Source organism: Streptopelia decaocto (genome assembly GCF_964273445.1).
Source record: "Streptopelia decaocto genome assembly, chromosome: 2".
Lineage (NCBI taxonomy): Eukaryota > Metazoa > Chordata > Aves > Columbiformes > Columbidae > Streptopelia > Streptopelia decaocto.
Genome location: NC_138655.1, coordinates 102,270,505 through 102,284,071, shown reverse-complemented (window position 1 = coordinate 102,284,071; position 13,567 = coordinate 102,270,505).

Here is a 13,567-nt window from a genome sequence, read left to right as displayed (position 1 = left end):
ATTTTGACCACCAAGCTGGAAGCTTAGGCAAGGTCCAACTTTCTGCAAGTAAATCACCCAGAATTTTTCTGAAAGATTTTGCCCCTTGAAGCATCTTCAACCAGATATGCCACCTTTCTCAAAGGCTGTTTTCTTAAAGATTTGAGAAGGAAAATATGTCTGGCAAACAACATCAGCAACATTTTAAACAAGTCTAAGTGTAATAGGTTTCTCATCTATGGAATGTGGTTGTGAGCTACCAGTAATTTCATGAAAGAATGGAAAGCTGTCAGCACATTCCTGTTCCCTGTTGCTAGGGAAACCACTCTGTGGGTATCTCTGTGCTCACAGTGCCACTTTCATTATCCAACAAAGTTGGATAATGAAAGTATAACTCAATATTTTATATTGTTAGCCACATCATGGTTAAAAAAAATATATCAAAACAGCATGGGTAAATTAAATTAATGATGTCAATTTATCTTCATTACTTTGGGGGATTTCCCAAGTAAAACATTTCTTAATCATTTATGAGTAATGTTTGATTTTATCAGAACCTGGAGATAACATTTTTATTTCACTTTTGTGCTTCAAATTTTATTTGATTTTTGCACAAGGAACACTAAAAATAAAGTATAAAATCTGACATGTAATGTCAGAAATGAGTTGCAGAGATATTTCAAGTGTAGGTATCCGTAACTTCTAATATGTAAAATACATGTTTTATCATGTTGTACTTCCCTATAGCAATAGCTTATTAATTAAAAATAAATGCATATGTGTACATAGAAAAGATAAAGACACCACTTGTTAAACTTGCCAAGATACTACAGCAGTATCAGAAGAGTGAGGGAGCCCAGTCTGTGCAATACATTGGTGGGAACCCTATAGAAAAATATGATGTACAATGACATAATTTTAACAGAGATTGCTTTAGTGGTTCTAGCCTTTTACAGTCTTCAGAAGCATTCATCTCTACAATTGTGGTTATGTTATTTAAGTGTACTAGAAGATAAATATTCATTTTAGTGTATCATTTTCTACATAGGGAAAAAGCAATTTAACACTCTCTATTTTTTCCATTATATATTACTAAGGAATTATTTCTTCATAGTTTTTCAGAAGATTTGGTGCCCTTAAACTGAATCAACAAATTCCTACTACTGGAGCTGAGTATATAGTGTTTAGCAACAGCTAATATCAATTCTCCATGTGGACGAACGATAAACAGCGCAGGTCACCAGTGGTTTCAGAGAGATTTGTGGACAGGACAGGAGATGTAGGAAATTCTGATTTTTTATTATTTCCCCCCCCCCCCCCCCCACTCTGAAGAGTAAGTGGTGAGCTCTAGATTTTTTTTTGTTCTGCCATTTCTTACCAAAGGCTTTTCTGCCTCAGTCCTGCCTTTATCCTACTACTGGCCTCTTAACCCATTTATGTTTCGAAGTACACTTTGTGGGCTTGCCATATCATTCCTAATTTTCTTCTTAATTGTCATTCAGGGCCTTATTAATTCTCCTCCCTTTTAAAACCTCGGTTACTTCTTACTGGCTTCCCCCTTTCTCATCCATCTTGCCCCATCAATCTCTGATGTCTGGTCAGCAGTGAGCTCCCTCCTATGCTTCTACCTAGCAGCTTTCCCTCCATGAATCTCTCAGCCCTTTTTTATTTCTCCCACCACCAGCCTGTTTGTACAACACCCTTAGTCCTCTCCTACTATTTGAAATATGTGACTTCTTTCTGTGGACCTGTCTGGGTACCAATAGAGTGATCTAATTCCTTTACAGTCAGAAGCAGTCAGGTACAGCCATTGCAAAGAAGGGCCAACACTTCCCTCAGCAGTATGATCATCTGTTAAGTATTCTTTTCCTCAGTACAGTCATGGCACCCCTCACTATCTCCTCTCTAATATTTTATTTTCTCCTGATATAGTCTCCTCTCTTCAAGGTCCAAAATGTACATTTTGATAGTGTTGTCTGTTGCCTCTGTTGCAGAGGGAAACATCCGGCTCCTTTCTGAAACTATGAAGTCTCCTTCTAAGGTGAGTTACCAAGGAGCAGGGCAGGAGTGGAACACACAGAATTACACAGAATCAAAGAGTGTGAGGGATCGGAAGGGACCTCGAATGATCATCTAGTCCAATCCTCCTGCTGGAGCAGGAACACCCAGATAAGGTTACAGAGGAATGTGTCCAGGCGGGTTTTGAATGTCTCCAGAGAAGGAGTCTCCATAACCTCCCTGGGCAGCCTGTTCCAGTGCTCTGTCTCCCTCACTGTCAAGAAGTTTTTTCTCAGATTTTAATGGAACCTCCTGTGTTCAAATCTATAGCCATTGCCCCTTGCCTGGCTCTATCCTTGTGACACCCACTCTTTACATATGTATAACCATTAATGAGGTCACCTCTCATCCAAGTAATTGATGAATATATTGAATACTACTGGTCCCAGTACCAACCCTTGAGGGACTCCACTAGATACAGGCCACCAACTAGACTCCATCCCAATGACCACATCTTCTGTCACCAGGGCACCCACCTCATTCAGGGCACCAACCTACAGTTTTATCTGCCATGAATTTGAAGAAGCTCTTTCTGTTGTCCTTGACCCCTCTTGCAAGGTTTAATTCTAAGGAGGCCTTAGCCTTAGGAGGCCTAGTTGACTCCCTACATCCTCTGACAACACCCTTATATTCTTCCCAAGTGGCCAGCCCCTCCTTCCATGATCTGTAAAGTCTGCCACTTCAGTTCGCCCCACAGTTCCTTGTTTAACCAAACACGTCTCCTGGCTTCCTTCCTTCACTTCCTACCTGTTGGGATGCTCTGATGTTGAGCTTGGAAGAAACAGTCTATCAATGCTAACCAACTATCTTGGGCTCCCTGAACTTCAAGTACCCTGTCTGATTGGATTTTCCCTAGCAATTGCTTGAAAAGGCCAAAGTTGGCCCTACTGACGTCCAGGGCTGCCATTCTGCTTGGTATTCTGTTCCTGCCACATGAGATCCTGAACTCCAACATCTCATGGTCTCCACAGCCAATACACCCCTCAACCTTTACCGCTTCAACTAGACCTTCCTTGTTAGTGAGAATGAGATCCAGCAGCACTTCTCTCCTAGTTGGCTCATCCACCATTTGTATCAGGAAGTTATCATCAATGCACTGGAGAAACCTCCTGGATGGTGGCTGGCTGGCTGAGTAGTCCTTCCAGCAAATATCAGGATAGTTAAAATCCCCCACAAAAAACAGGGCCTGTAATTGCGAGGCCACTCTCATCTGCCTGTAGAAGGCCTCGTCACCTTCCTCATCCTGATCTGGTGGCCTGTAATAGACACCCACAACAGTATCACCCCTGCCAGCCTGCCCCTTAATTCTCACCCCCAGACCCTCAACTCGCTCCTCATCCGCCCTGGACAGTACTCAATACATTGTAGTTGCTCTCTCATGTAAAGAGCAACTCCACCACCTCTTCTTGATGGCCTGTCTTTCCTGAGAAGGACATAGCCATCCATGACCACATTCCAGTCATGTGAGCTGTCCCACCATGTCTCTGTAATTGCCACCAGATCACAGTCTCCTGACTGAACACAGGTTACTAACTCCTCCTGCTTATTCCCCATGCGCATGTATTGGTGTACAGGCATTTCAGGGAGCGAGCTGAGCACTCTGATTTCACCCTAGTCGGGTGGGAGGCCTTTTGGTCTTCACCAATACTAGAGTGCTGCCTCACTGGTGCAAGCCCAACTACAACCCTGTCCACCTGGGAATCTACTTTAATGCTCTCCAAATGAGCCCTGCTAATTCCTGCCCCAGCATCCTTTTACCCCTGTGAGACAAACCTTTCCCATGTATTACTGTCTGGACTGGTGTCTTATACAACCAGCCATTATCAAAGAACCCAAAGCCCTGCCTGGAGCACCACTCTCATAGCCAAGCATTTATGGACTGGATTCTTCTAGTCTGCCCCATATCATCATCCAAAAATGGAAGGAGGGGAAAAAAATAACTTGCTCCCCAGACTCTTTCACCAACTGTCCTTTGAAGTCTTTCTTCATTCCCCTCAGACTATGGATGCAGCTTCCTCCCCACCTGTCTGGAAGATCAGTACTGGGTCATAGTCTGTCGAGTGCACCAGGTTGGGGAGTGTCCTGGTGATGTCCCTGATCCGGGCTCCAGGTAGACTGCACACTTCCCTATGATGAAGGTCAACTCTGCATATTGGGCCCTCTGTTCCTCTCAGAAGGGAATCACCTCCTACAATTACCCTTCTTTCTCTCTTATCGGAGGCAGACTTGAGCTGTGGAGTCAACGGCCTCTTCCTTTGTGACCTCGTAGTTGGGCCTTCCACCACATCCTCACCTACCTCTCCTTCAAGATCCAGGCCCTCAAACCTATTACGGAGGGGTACCTGGGGAAGCAAGGCAGGTAGGGAGGGGGGTTGCCCCCGGCACCAAACTAGGACTTACTTCCAACCCTCCTCGTCTTTTTGGTCCCCTAACTCTGCCCAACAGCAACAGGGCAGGGGCTGTCCCAGGTCTTCCCCCCTCTGCCCAACAGAACAGGGAGTCCATCACCTTTTGGGGGGTATCCCCCTGGGGCCTTTCTGGCCAGAACGCCAGGGAGTTACTCCACTAGTCAGTCTCCTTCTTACACTCCCTGATGGTCCTCAGTCTCTCAACCTCCTCCTTAAATTTCTTGACCATGCTGAGCAGATCTCACACCTGCTCACACCTCACGGAGGTGGAATGCTGCCTCCCTCCCCTGGCAGCAGCAGCCTCTGGCACTCCCTGCAGCCACAGACCTGAACAGACACAGATTGGGGCAGGGCCTCTGTCTGGGTCCCCACAGCGTTTTTGGGACAAGCTCTCTGTCTGGAGGAGACCATGGTCGGCAGGGGTCTGGGACACTGACAATAAGTGAGAGGGTCTTAATAAGCAAGGAGTGACAACCTCTGCACCTGCTGCACGAGCTCCCACAGCCGCTGCTGCAGCACAGTGTGGGTGCTACTCACAGCTTCACAAGATGGTCACCCCTCCCAGTGCTTGGCCCTGAGGCTGTTTCAAGGCAAGGGGTGAGGGTGTGATTGCCATCACTGTAGTAACGCTCACTCCACGTCAGCTGCTCTCGCAAGGGCCTCTGGATGCTGCTGGGTCACTAAACCAAAACGAAAATCTCCCCATACTGTTGCACTGGCTCTGATCAGCTGACCTTGAGGACTGAGTGACATTTTTTCTTGACCAGTGCTTCCTGTAATCAATAGAAGACAAGTACCATTCCTGGCAGGAAGCAAGGGAGGTTAGAGGAACTGCAGCTTTTAAGAAATGGTATAAAGGGCTGAAGCCCCTTTTCTAATCCCTGGTAAACAGCTTGCTGAATGCTTTTCTCAGTGATAAGTGACATTGAAAATGCTCTTTCACCCTGAGAAAAGGACTCTATTTTAGGGTAGAAAAGAATCCCTTGTGCCACAACAGAGTCTTAGCACAGAATGAGAAAACATAGCAGAAAATCTTTGGGACTGGAATTGGAACCAAAATGGGTTTGTTCAGAAGGTATTAAAATGCCAGACCTAAAAAGTCTAACAATTGAATATTTTCCACTGAGTAGTGCTGAGTTTACAAAGGATTAGAGTTAAATGTGTAGTTTTATATTTTATTTATGCAATTGTATGTTTTACTAAAGTGAACAGCTGGGTGCTATTGTTTTTTGTTTCTGACAGATGCCAAATGAGGTCAGTTACAGAGTTCGAGCTGATTCATGTGGGGTGAGCACTAGAACTAAGTCCTCTGTACGGAGCACTTAGATTAAAAGGCCATATGCAAGTTTAAGAGGATTTGATCCTCTTTGCAGTAGGAGCTACTGTTTTAATTGTCCACAGTTCATGCTGGCAGTGTGATTCATGTGCAAAGAAAAGTAGGTAAATGGAGTTCTGATGGCAGTATATGTATTTGTGTGGTCAGTTGCTTTGGGTTTTGATTTGTGTTGCTTTATTTTTTTACCTACCAATATGGAATTGCTTGATTTAGGATTTTTGAAGCTGTTGAAATCAAACTTGTGACACAGAAATCTCCAGGAATGTCTTCACCAACATTCACACAGATGCATGACTTGTCCTGCTAATACAAAGATTTTACTCTTGCTTTTTGAGGAGGAGGGGGAAGCTTAAGAGACAAAAAAAGTGGGTTTGTTTGTAGTTCTTCTCTATGGATTTATTTTTGTTAAAAGAAATATCACCTTCAAACATTATTTTGTTTTGCTGAATTATACCAGCTAAAATGAGATAATTCCAATAATATATGCTGGAAACTGAGCCCTTGGGATCTGTACCAACAATGACTCGAAATTCTTTTGTTCTCTTTGGAGAACTATGGCCAGTATTCCTCTCTTATACAGAAATGTTTTGGAAGAGAGACCCAAGTGACGTGTTATTTCTTTTTGCTCTAATAGGAGCAAAAGAAGAACATGCTCTGGGTATAGTTACTAGATAATCCTCAGTACTAACTGGGAAAAGAATTGTCTTACAGCTGTTTTTGTCTTTGCACTTACAGTTCTCTTCCCTGTGGTAGTCCCCAGGCTGTAGTGAGTAGCAAAGAGTCAAATCTGTCATAGCAAATGCTACTTTATGTATGCTAAAATAAGCATTCTCAGTTTTGGAGTTCATTCCTAAGGGCTTTTTCCTTGTGAGATTAAAGGAGAAAAGTAGATCTTGAAAGTTGCCTGTCTCCTCTGCTGGAAGGTATGAATGAATATACTTAAGGTGTTGGTGGGACACTGAACAAATTGCATGAGAGACTCTGGACAAAAAACATGTAGGAGGAGGAAATCCATATGAACGTATATTGGCTGGTATGTCTGTTTCCCTTCCTTCCTCTGCTGTTCATAGCTACTCTTCATTGAATGCACACTGGATCACTCTGAACCAAAGATTGTGATCCTCAAAATCTTGGCCATACAATTCATCTGCTGGCTGACATAGGCCAAATTATTTCTTTATGTCTCAGTCTGTAAAACAAAGATGAAAATTCTTTCCAAATAAAATGTTTTGGGCCAAGAGAGAAAACTGATAGTACAAGAATTCATACAGTCATAGAATACCAGGTTGGAATGAACCACAAGCATCATCTGGTCCAGTCTTTCTTGGCAAAAGCACAGTCTAAACAAGACAGCCCAGCACCCTGTCCAGCTGAATCGTAAAAGTGCCCAAGGTCTGGGAATCCACCACTTCCCTGTCCCTGAGGCCAGCTGATTAGAGCCGGTGCAGCCAGAGCTGCAACAGCAGATCATGATGTACAGAGGGGTTCTGGGACGTGGCAGCACCTGGTAGCTCTCACGACAGCTGAGCAGAGCACGTGGCGTGGAGGTTGCCAGGGTAACAACAGTCACAGCCCCGCCCCCAGCCCTGAAACAGCCTCAGGGAGGGCAGGGACACGTCGCTGCCCACCAGGCGCTGGGAGGTGAGACCAGCGTGTGAAGCTGTGAGTACCACCCACACTGTGCTGCAGCAGCGGCTGTGGGAGCTCGTGCAGCAGGTGCAGAGGTTCTGTCCCTCCTTGCTCCATAGACCATCTCACCTGTTGGCAGTCTCCCATGCTGCAACTTACCATGGTCTCCTCCAGACAGAGAGCTTGTCCCAAAAACGCTGTGGGGACCCAGACAGAGGCCCTGCCCCAATCTGTGTCTGTTCAGGTCTGTGGCTGCAGGGAGTGCCAGAGGCTGCTGCTGCCAGGGGAGGGAGGCAGCATTCCACCTGCCTGAGGTGTGAGCAGGTGCAAGATCTGCTCAGCATGGTGGTGGAACTTAAGGAGGAGGTCAAGAGACTGAGGACCATCAGGGAGTGTAAGAAGGAGATTGACTGGTTACAGAAGAGAGAAGGCAGAGTTACTGAATGCCTTCTTTGTCTCTGTCTACACTACTGTAGGCTGTCCTGAAGAGCCCTGCACCCCTGAGGCCCCAGACGAAGTCAGGCCAATGGAGATGTTTACCTCAGTATGATTAGGACTGGGTTAGGGACCAATTAACCAATCTGAACATCCATAAAACCATGGATCCAGATGGAATGCACCCGTTGGTGCTGAGGGAGTTGGCTGAAATAATTTCTAGGCCACTCTCCATCTTCTTTGGTAAGTTGTGGGGAATGGGAGAGGTGCCTGAGGACTGGAGGAAAGTAAATGTCACTCCAGTCTTCAAAAAGGGCAAGAAAGAGGACCCGGAAAACTAGACTGGTCAGCCTCACCTCCATCCCTGGAAAGGTGATGGAACAACTTATCCTTGGCGCCGTTTCAAGGCATATCAAGGATAAGAGGGTCTTTAGGGGCAATCAGCATGGCTTCACCAAGGGGAAGTCATGGTTAACCAATCTCATAGATTTTACGAAGACAGAACCAGGTGGATAGAGGATGGCAAAGCAGTGGATGTGGTCTATCTTGTTTTCAGTAAAGCATTTGACACCGTCCCCCACAGCATCCTCACTGCTAAACTGAGGAAGTGCGGTCTGGATGATCAGGTAGTGAGGTGGACTGTGAATTGACTGAAGGAAAGAAGCCAGGGAGTTGTGGTTAATGGGATGGAGTCTAGTTGGAGGCCTGTATCTAGTGGAGTGCGTCAAGGGTCAGTACCAGGACCAATACTATTCAATATATTAATCAACAACCTGGATGAGGGAATAGAGTGCACTGTCAGCAAGTTTGCTGATGAGACCAAAATGGGAGGAGTGGCTGACACGCCGGAAGGCTGCTCTGCCATCCAGCGAGACCTGGACAGGCTGGAAAGTGGGCTGGGAGAAATTTAATGAAATATATCAAGGGCAAGTGTAGAGCCTTGCATCTGGGCAAGAACAACTCCAGGTTCCATTATAAGCTGTGGAATGACCTGTTGGAGAGCAGTGTAGGGGAAAGGGACCTGGGGGTGCTGGTGGACAGCAGGATGACCATGAGCCAACATTGTGTCCTTGTGGACAAGAAGGCCAATAGCATCTTGGGGTCAAAAGAGCTTCTCCTCCCCTCTACTCTGTCTTTTTGAGACCACATCTGGAATATTGTGTCCAGTTCTGGGCCCCTCAGTTGAAGAAGGACAGGGAACTGCTGGAGAGAGTCCAGCACAGAGCCACAAAAATGATTAAGGGAGTGGAGCACCTCCCTTACAATGAAAGGCTGAGGGAGCTGTGTGTCTTCAGCTTGGAGAAGAGGTGACTGAGGGGTGACCTCATTATTGATTATAAATGTGTAAAGGGTGAGTGTCAGGAGGATGAAGCCAGGCTCTTCTTGGTGACACAAGTAGCAGAAAACTGCTTCGCTCACACTTCACTGAATCTGTTATTGAACCTATGGTTTGTCATTGTATTCACATCTATAATCGACTGATGGACATTATCAGACTGTGACATACAGTTTGGTACATACATACATGTAGGAAGAACAGAAATATGTTTGTATGTGTGACTATATGAAAACTATGCAAAATATATTCCTGTCTTAGGACTGTGAGGGAGAGGAAAAGTAGAGATGTTCTAGGGTACCTATTTTGAACATTTCAGGAATCTATAACCAGTGCTATTAAAACTATTACCTCAAACACCCATAAAATCTTCTACATAGACTTAGAAAGTTTCATATCACAGTGTGATATCTCTTACAGGGAAAATAAGTATGAGATTTGTTTTTTTTTTCCTGAAGTGACTTTGGTTTCTTGTACTGACTGGTTTAGTAACACTTGCCAAATTAAGGATAATTTCATATTATACTCATGCTGTTGATGTCTAGAAAAGCTTCTGAGCTAGGAAAGAGAAGGGAAGAGCATTTCTAGTGAACCATTTCTTCTTTTCTGCAGTGTTTTCCTACTTTCAGTTCTTCATAACAATCTTGAAGAAGCTGAGTGGACACCTCTGCCTCCCGGAGCCTTGGCCCCCATGCTTCTCTGTCCGGGGAGTGAATGATCACAGAATCATAGAATGGTTTGGGTTGAAAGTGACCTTAAAGATCACCTAGTTCCAACCTCCATGCCATGGGCTGGAGCAGCTTCCACTAGACCAGGTTTCTCAAAGTCCCTTCCAACCTGGCCTTGAACACTTCCAGGGATGGGGCATCCACGTCTTCTCTGGACAGCTTGTTCCAGTGCCTCACCACCCTCACAGAGAAGAATTTCTTCTTATATCTAATATAAATCCACTCTCTTTGTGTTTAAAGCCACTGCTCCTTGTCCTATCACTACACACCCTTGTAAAAAGTCTCCATCTTTCTTGTAGGTCCCGCTTAGGTACAGGAAGGATGCTGAGAGGTCTTTCTGGAGCCTTCTCTTCTTCAGGCTGAACAACACCAACTCTCTTAGCCTGTCCTCATAGGAGAGGTGCTCCAGCCCTCTGACCGTTTTCATCACCCTCCTCTGGACTTGCTCCAACAGACCCATCTTTCTTATGTTGGAGGCCTCAAAGCTGGACTCATTACTCCAGGTGGAGTTTCAAGAGAGTGCAGGAGAGGGGGAGAATCACCTCCCTCAACCTCCTGGTCACACTTCTTTTGATACAGCCCAGGATATGTTTGGCTTTCTGGGCTGCAAGTGCACATTGCCGGGTCATGTTGAGCTTCTCATCAACCAACACTCCCAAGTTTTTCTCCTCAGAGCTACTCTCAATCCCTTCTCTGTCTACCCTGTATTTGTGCCTGGGATTGTCCCAGCCCTGATCCAATGAAAGTGAATGGTATGACTGCATTTGAATGAGATAAACAGAAAAAACAGACAGCAATATCATGCCATTGTGAATACACATTTGGCTTTGTGGCAGAATGCAAACCCCCCTCTCTCCCCCTCCCTCCTTCAGTATGGAAGGAGTAGGCACATCTCCCTCTCTCTCTGCTACTTGAGGCTAACAGCTTCTTTTGTTGGGCCCCAGAGCACCCTGGCCAGGGCCATTAGGAGAAGGGAGTGCCGAGGCGCCAGTGAGCCGCTGGGCGCCTGCGGCCAGTGTGGGGGATGTTTGGAGGCTTCAGGGGCACCCCACAGCCAGTGTGGGGGTGCAGAGAAGCTTCTAGAATGCCTACAGTCAGATCTGATCAGATAAAAACGGGATTCTTGTCGAGACTCCGCCCATTGTCGTGGGTCTCTCGGAGCATGAGCAAGATGCTGCCGCTGAGAGCCCCCCTCCCCGGGATGGAGACTCCGCTTGCCTTGCCGCCACGGGTGTGGGTAAAACTTCTCGCAGGATTGCGAGTATATTTATACTTTTCGTGCACATTTGCACGTGTACTTTAAATTATTTCCTCGCACAATAGCGAGTGTATTTTCCTTCCGTGCACATTTGCACGTGTAACTTTCCATGCACATTTGCAGGCGTAACTTTCCGTGCCCAATACGAGCACGTGTATAAATTATTTCCTCGCACAATCGCGAGTGGCCGCTGAGAGCCCCTTGCACAATCGCGAGTGTATTTTCCTCCCGTGCTTCCACATAAGCACTTGTACTTTAAATTATTTCCTCGCACAATTGCGAGTGGCCGCCAAGAGCCCCTCGCACAATCGTGAGTGTATTTTCCTCCCGTGCTTCCACATAAGCATGTGTAATATTCTGTGCACATTTGCACGTGTAAGTAAATTAACCCTCACAGGATTGTGAGTGTATTATAAATTTACCCTCGCGGAATCGCGAGTGTACACTTCCCGTACTCACTACGGGTACGTGTATCTCTTTAAAATAATCCCGCACCGTGTTTAGGCAAGTGTGTACTTCTCCGGGACCCAGGGACGGCTCCGGCATTGTTTTGAGTGAAGCCATGTGCATGCACACTGTGGACCACCTGTCGTATTAGTTGCTGCCCCTTAATAATTTTCCTCAACTGATATCCGAACCTTTATTTAAGTCACTTTTGGAGTGCTAAAACCCTGTTTCTCACCGGTTTAATAAAAGTTGTTTTGGACCCTGTTGTCCCTCAAACTAACCTCGGGGTGCCTCTGTGACAGGCTTGTAACTAAGATATCATGGCCTAGAAGAAAGACCATGTGATCTGAAGTCAGTAACTCTTGCTCCTTCCATATATCAACCTTACATAAGGGTAGTGCCTATGAAAAATTCCAAGAACAGCTATTGTAATTCTCAATATCTGTTAAGAGATGTTCAGTGGTACTACAGAAATGTGTGTAGTGTGACTTTTTTTTCTACTCTTCACATAGGAAAATACTGTGTTATGTCAAATATTAGTGTGCTTAATATTGATTTAAATGATAATGTATCATCTCTTGCTCAATCTTTTGTTCTCTTATAAGAATATTGTTTTATGCTAATTAACTGATTAAGAAAACAAATATGTTTTGTGATGGAAGAAGAACATATCAAAGAATTTCTAATGTCTTGGCAGTCATGACTCATCTGTTAGAAAATGTGGGATTTACACTGTATTTAATTCCGGGAACTGGGTCTGAGATGCATGTCTATGCATTTGGTCTGCTTGTTTACCTTGTTTATCTAGTTTCGTTATCTAATTTTATTCCACATGATGTAGCTCTGATGTTAAAAATGACAGAAAAAAAAGGCACTTTGATGTCACATCCAATCATCAAATGCATTCTTTGACAGATTTATTCCTATTCTAAATGTTCTAGTGATCTGAACTAAAAATCTGGATAGTGGCTCAATTTAATCTTTTATCAGTACTACTAAGCATGAGCCACTTTTCTGTCACCTCTTGATGGCACTTTAGTCTTCTTATTTAATCTCGTAGCATGTTAATGTATTTTTGTTTTATGCAACTTCTAGCAAAGATCAGATAGAAAAATGATAACCTCATGCACTAAAATTTCTCATTCATTGGCAAGCTTGCAGCAAGTATAGTCAATACAGAGCAACAAAAATAGAGCAATCACATCTTGAAAGACTATGCCAGATAAATATGAATATCAACAGCTTATGATATATATAGAAAGATATTTTTAAAATCTTAAAACCAAGTCCAGATTGTAAAGTGTTTTCTATTCTGAAAAATAACTGTTCTAAAACTAGGCAGACGCATGGGTTTTAATGGAATTAAATCATTATAACAAATCAATTTTGGAATTACTGTAATATTTTAGGATGTAAAGGGTTCTCAAAATCATATTACCCTAGGTTATTTGTATAACAGTTATTAGTGTTTTCTCTGAAGAGCACAATATCAGTGCTCTGACCCAGCTGCCCAACCACCCAGCTTCTCTATGCGCTAAGCTGCAAATGGAAAGGAGCATTTTTCCACCACGAAAATCTTTTCTATTTTTGTCCTTTTTAAGCTCTTTAACCTGCTTCTGCCTTAATTCCAACCAATAAAAATAAGCTTGATTGATGTGACCAATTTTAATTTGGTGAGGGGTGGGGGCAGAGAAAGGGAGCAATTTCTAGATAATCTGCAAACTCACTGTAGTAAATTGACAGTTACTGTCACAAATGGTGTTAGCAAAAAAGAAATATTGCAGTTTGATCTTACTCAAGGCATTTATTAAACTTTCTCCTGGAAGTAAAAGGGGTTAAGGGTAATAAATTTAGCCTTTTCTTAGTCAGGTAGGCTTGCTGACACACCCCTGGATATGCATTTATTTATTGTCTGGAAATTGTTGGCATAGGGACCAGTTTCAAATGTTGGAA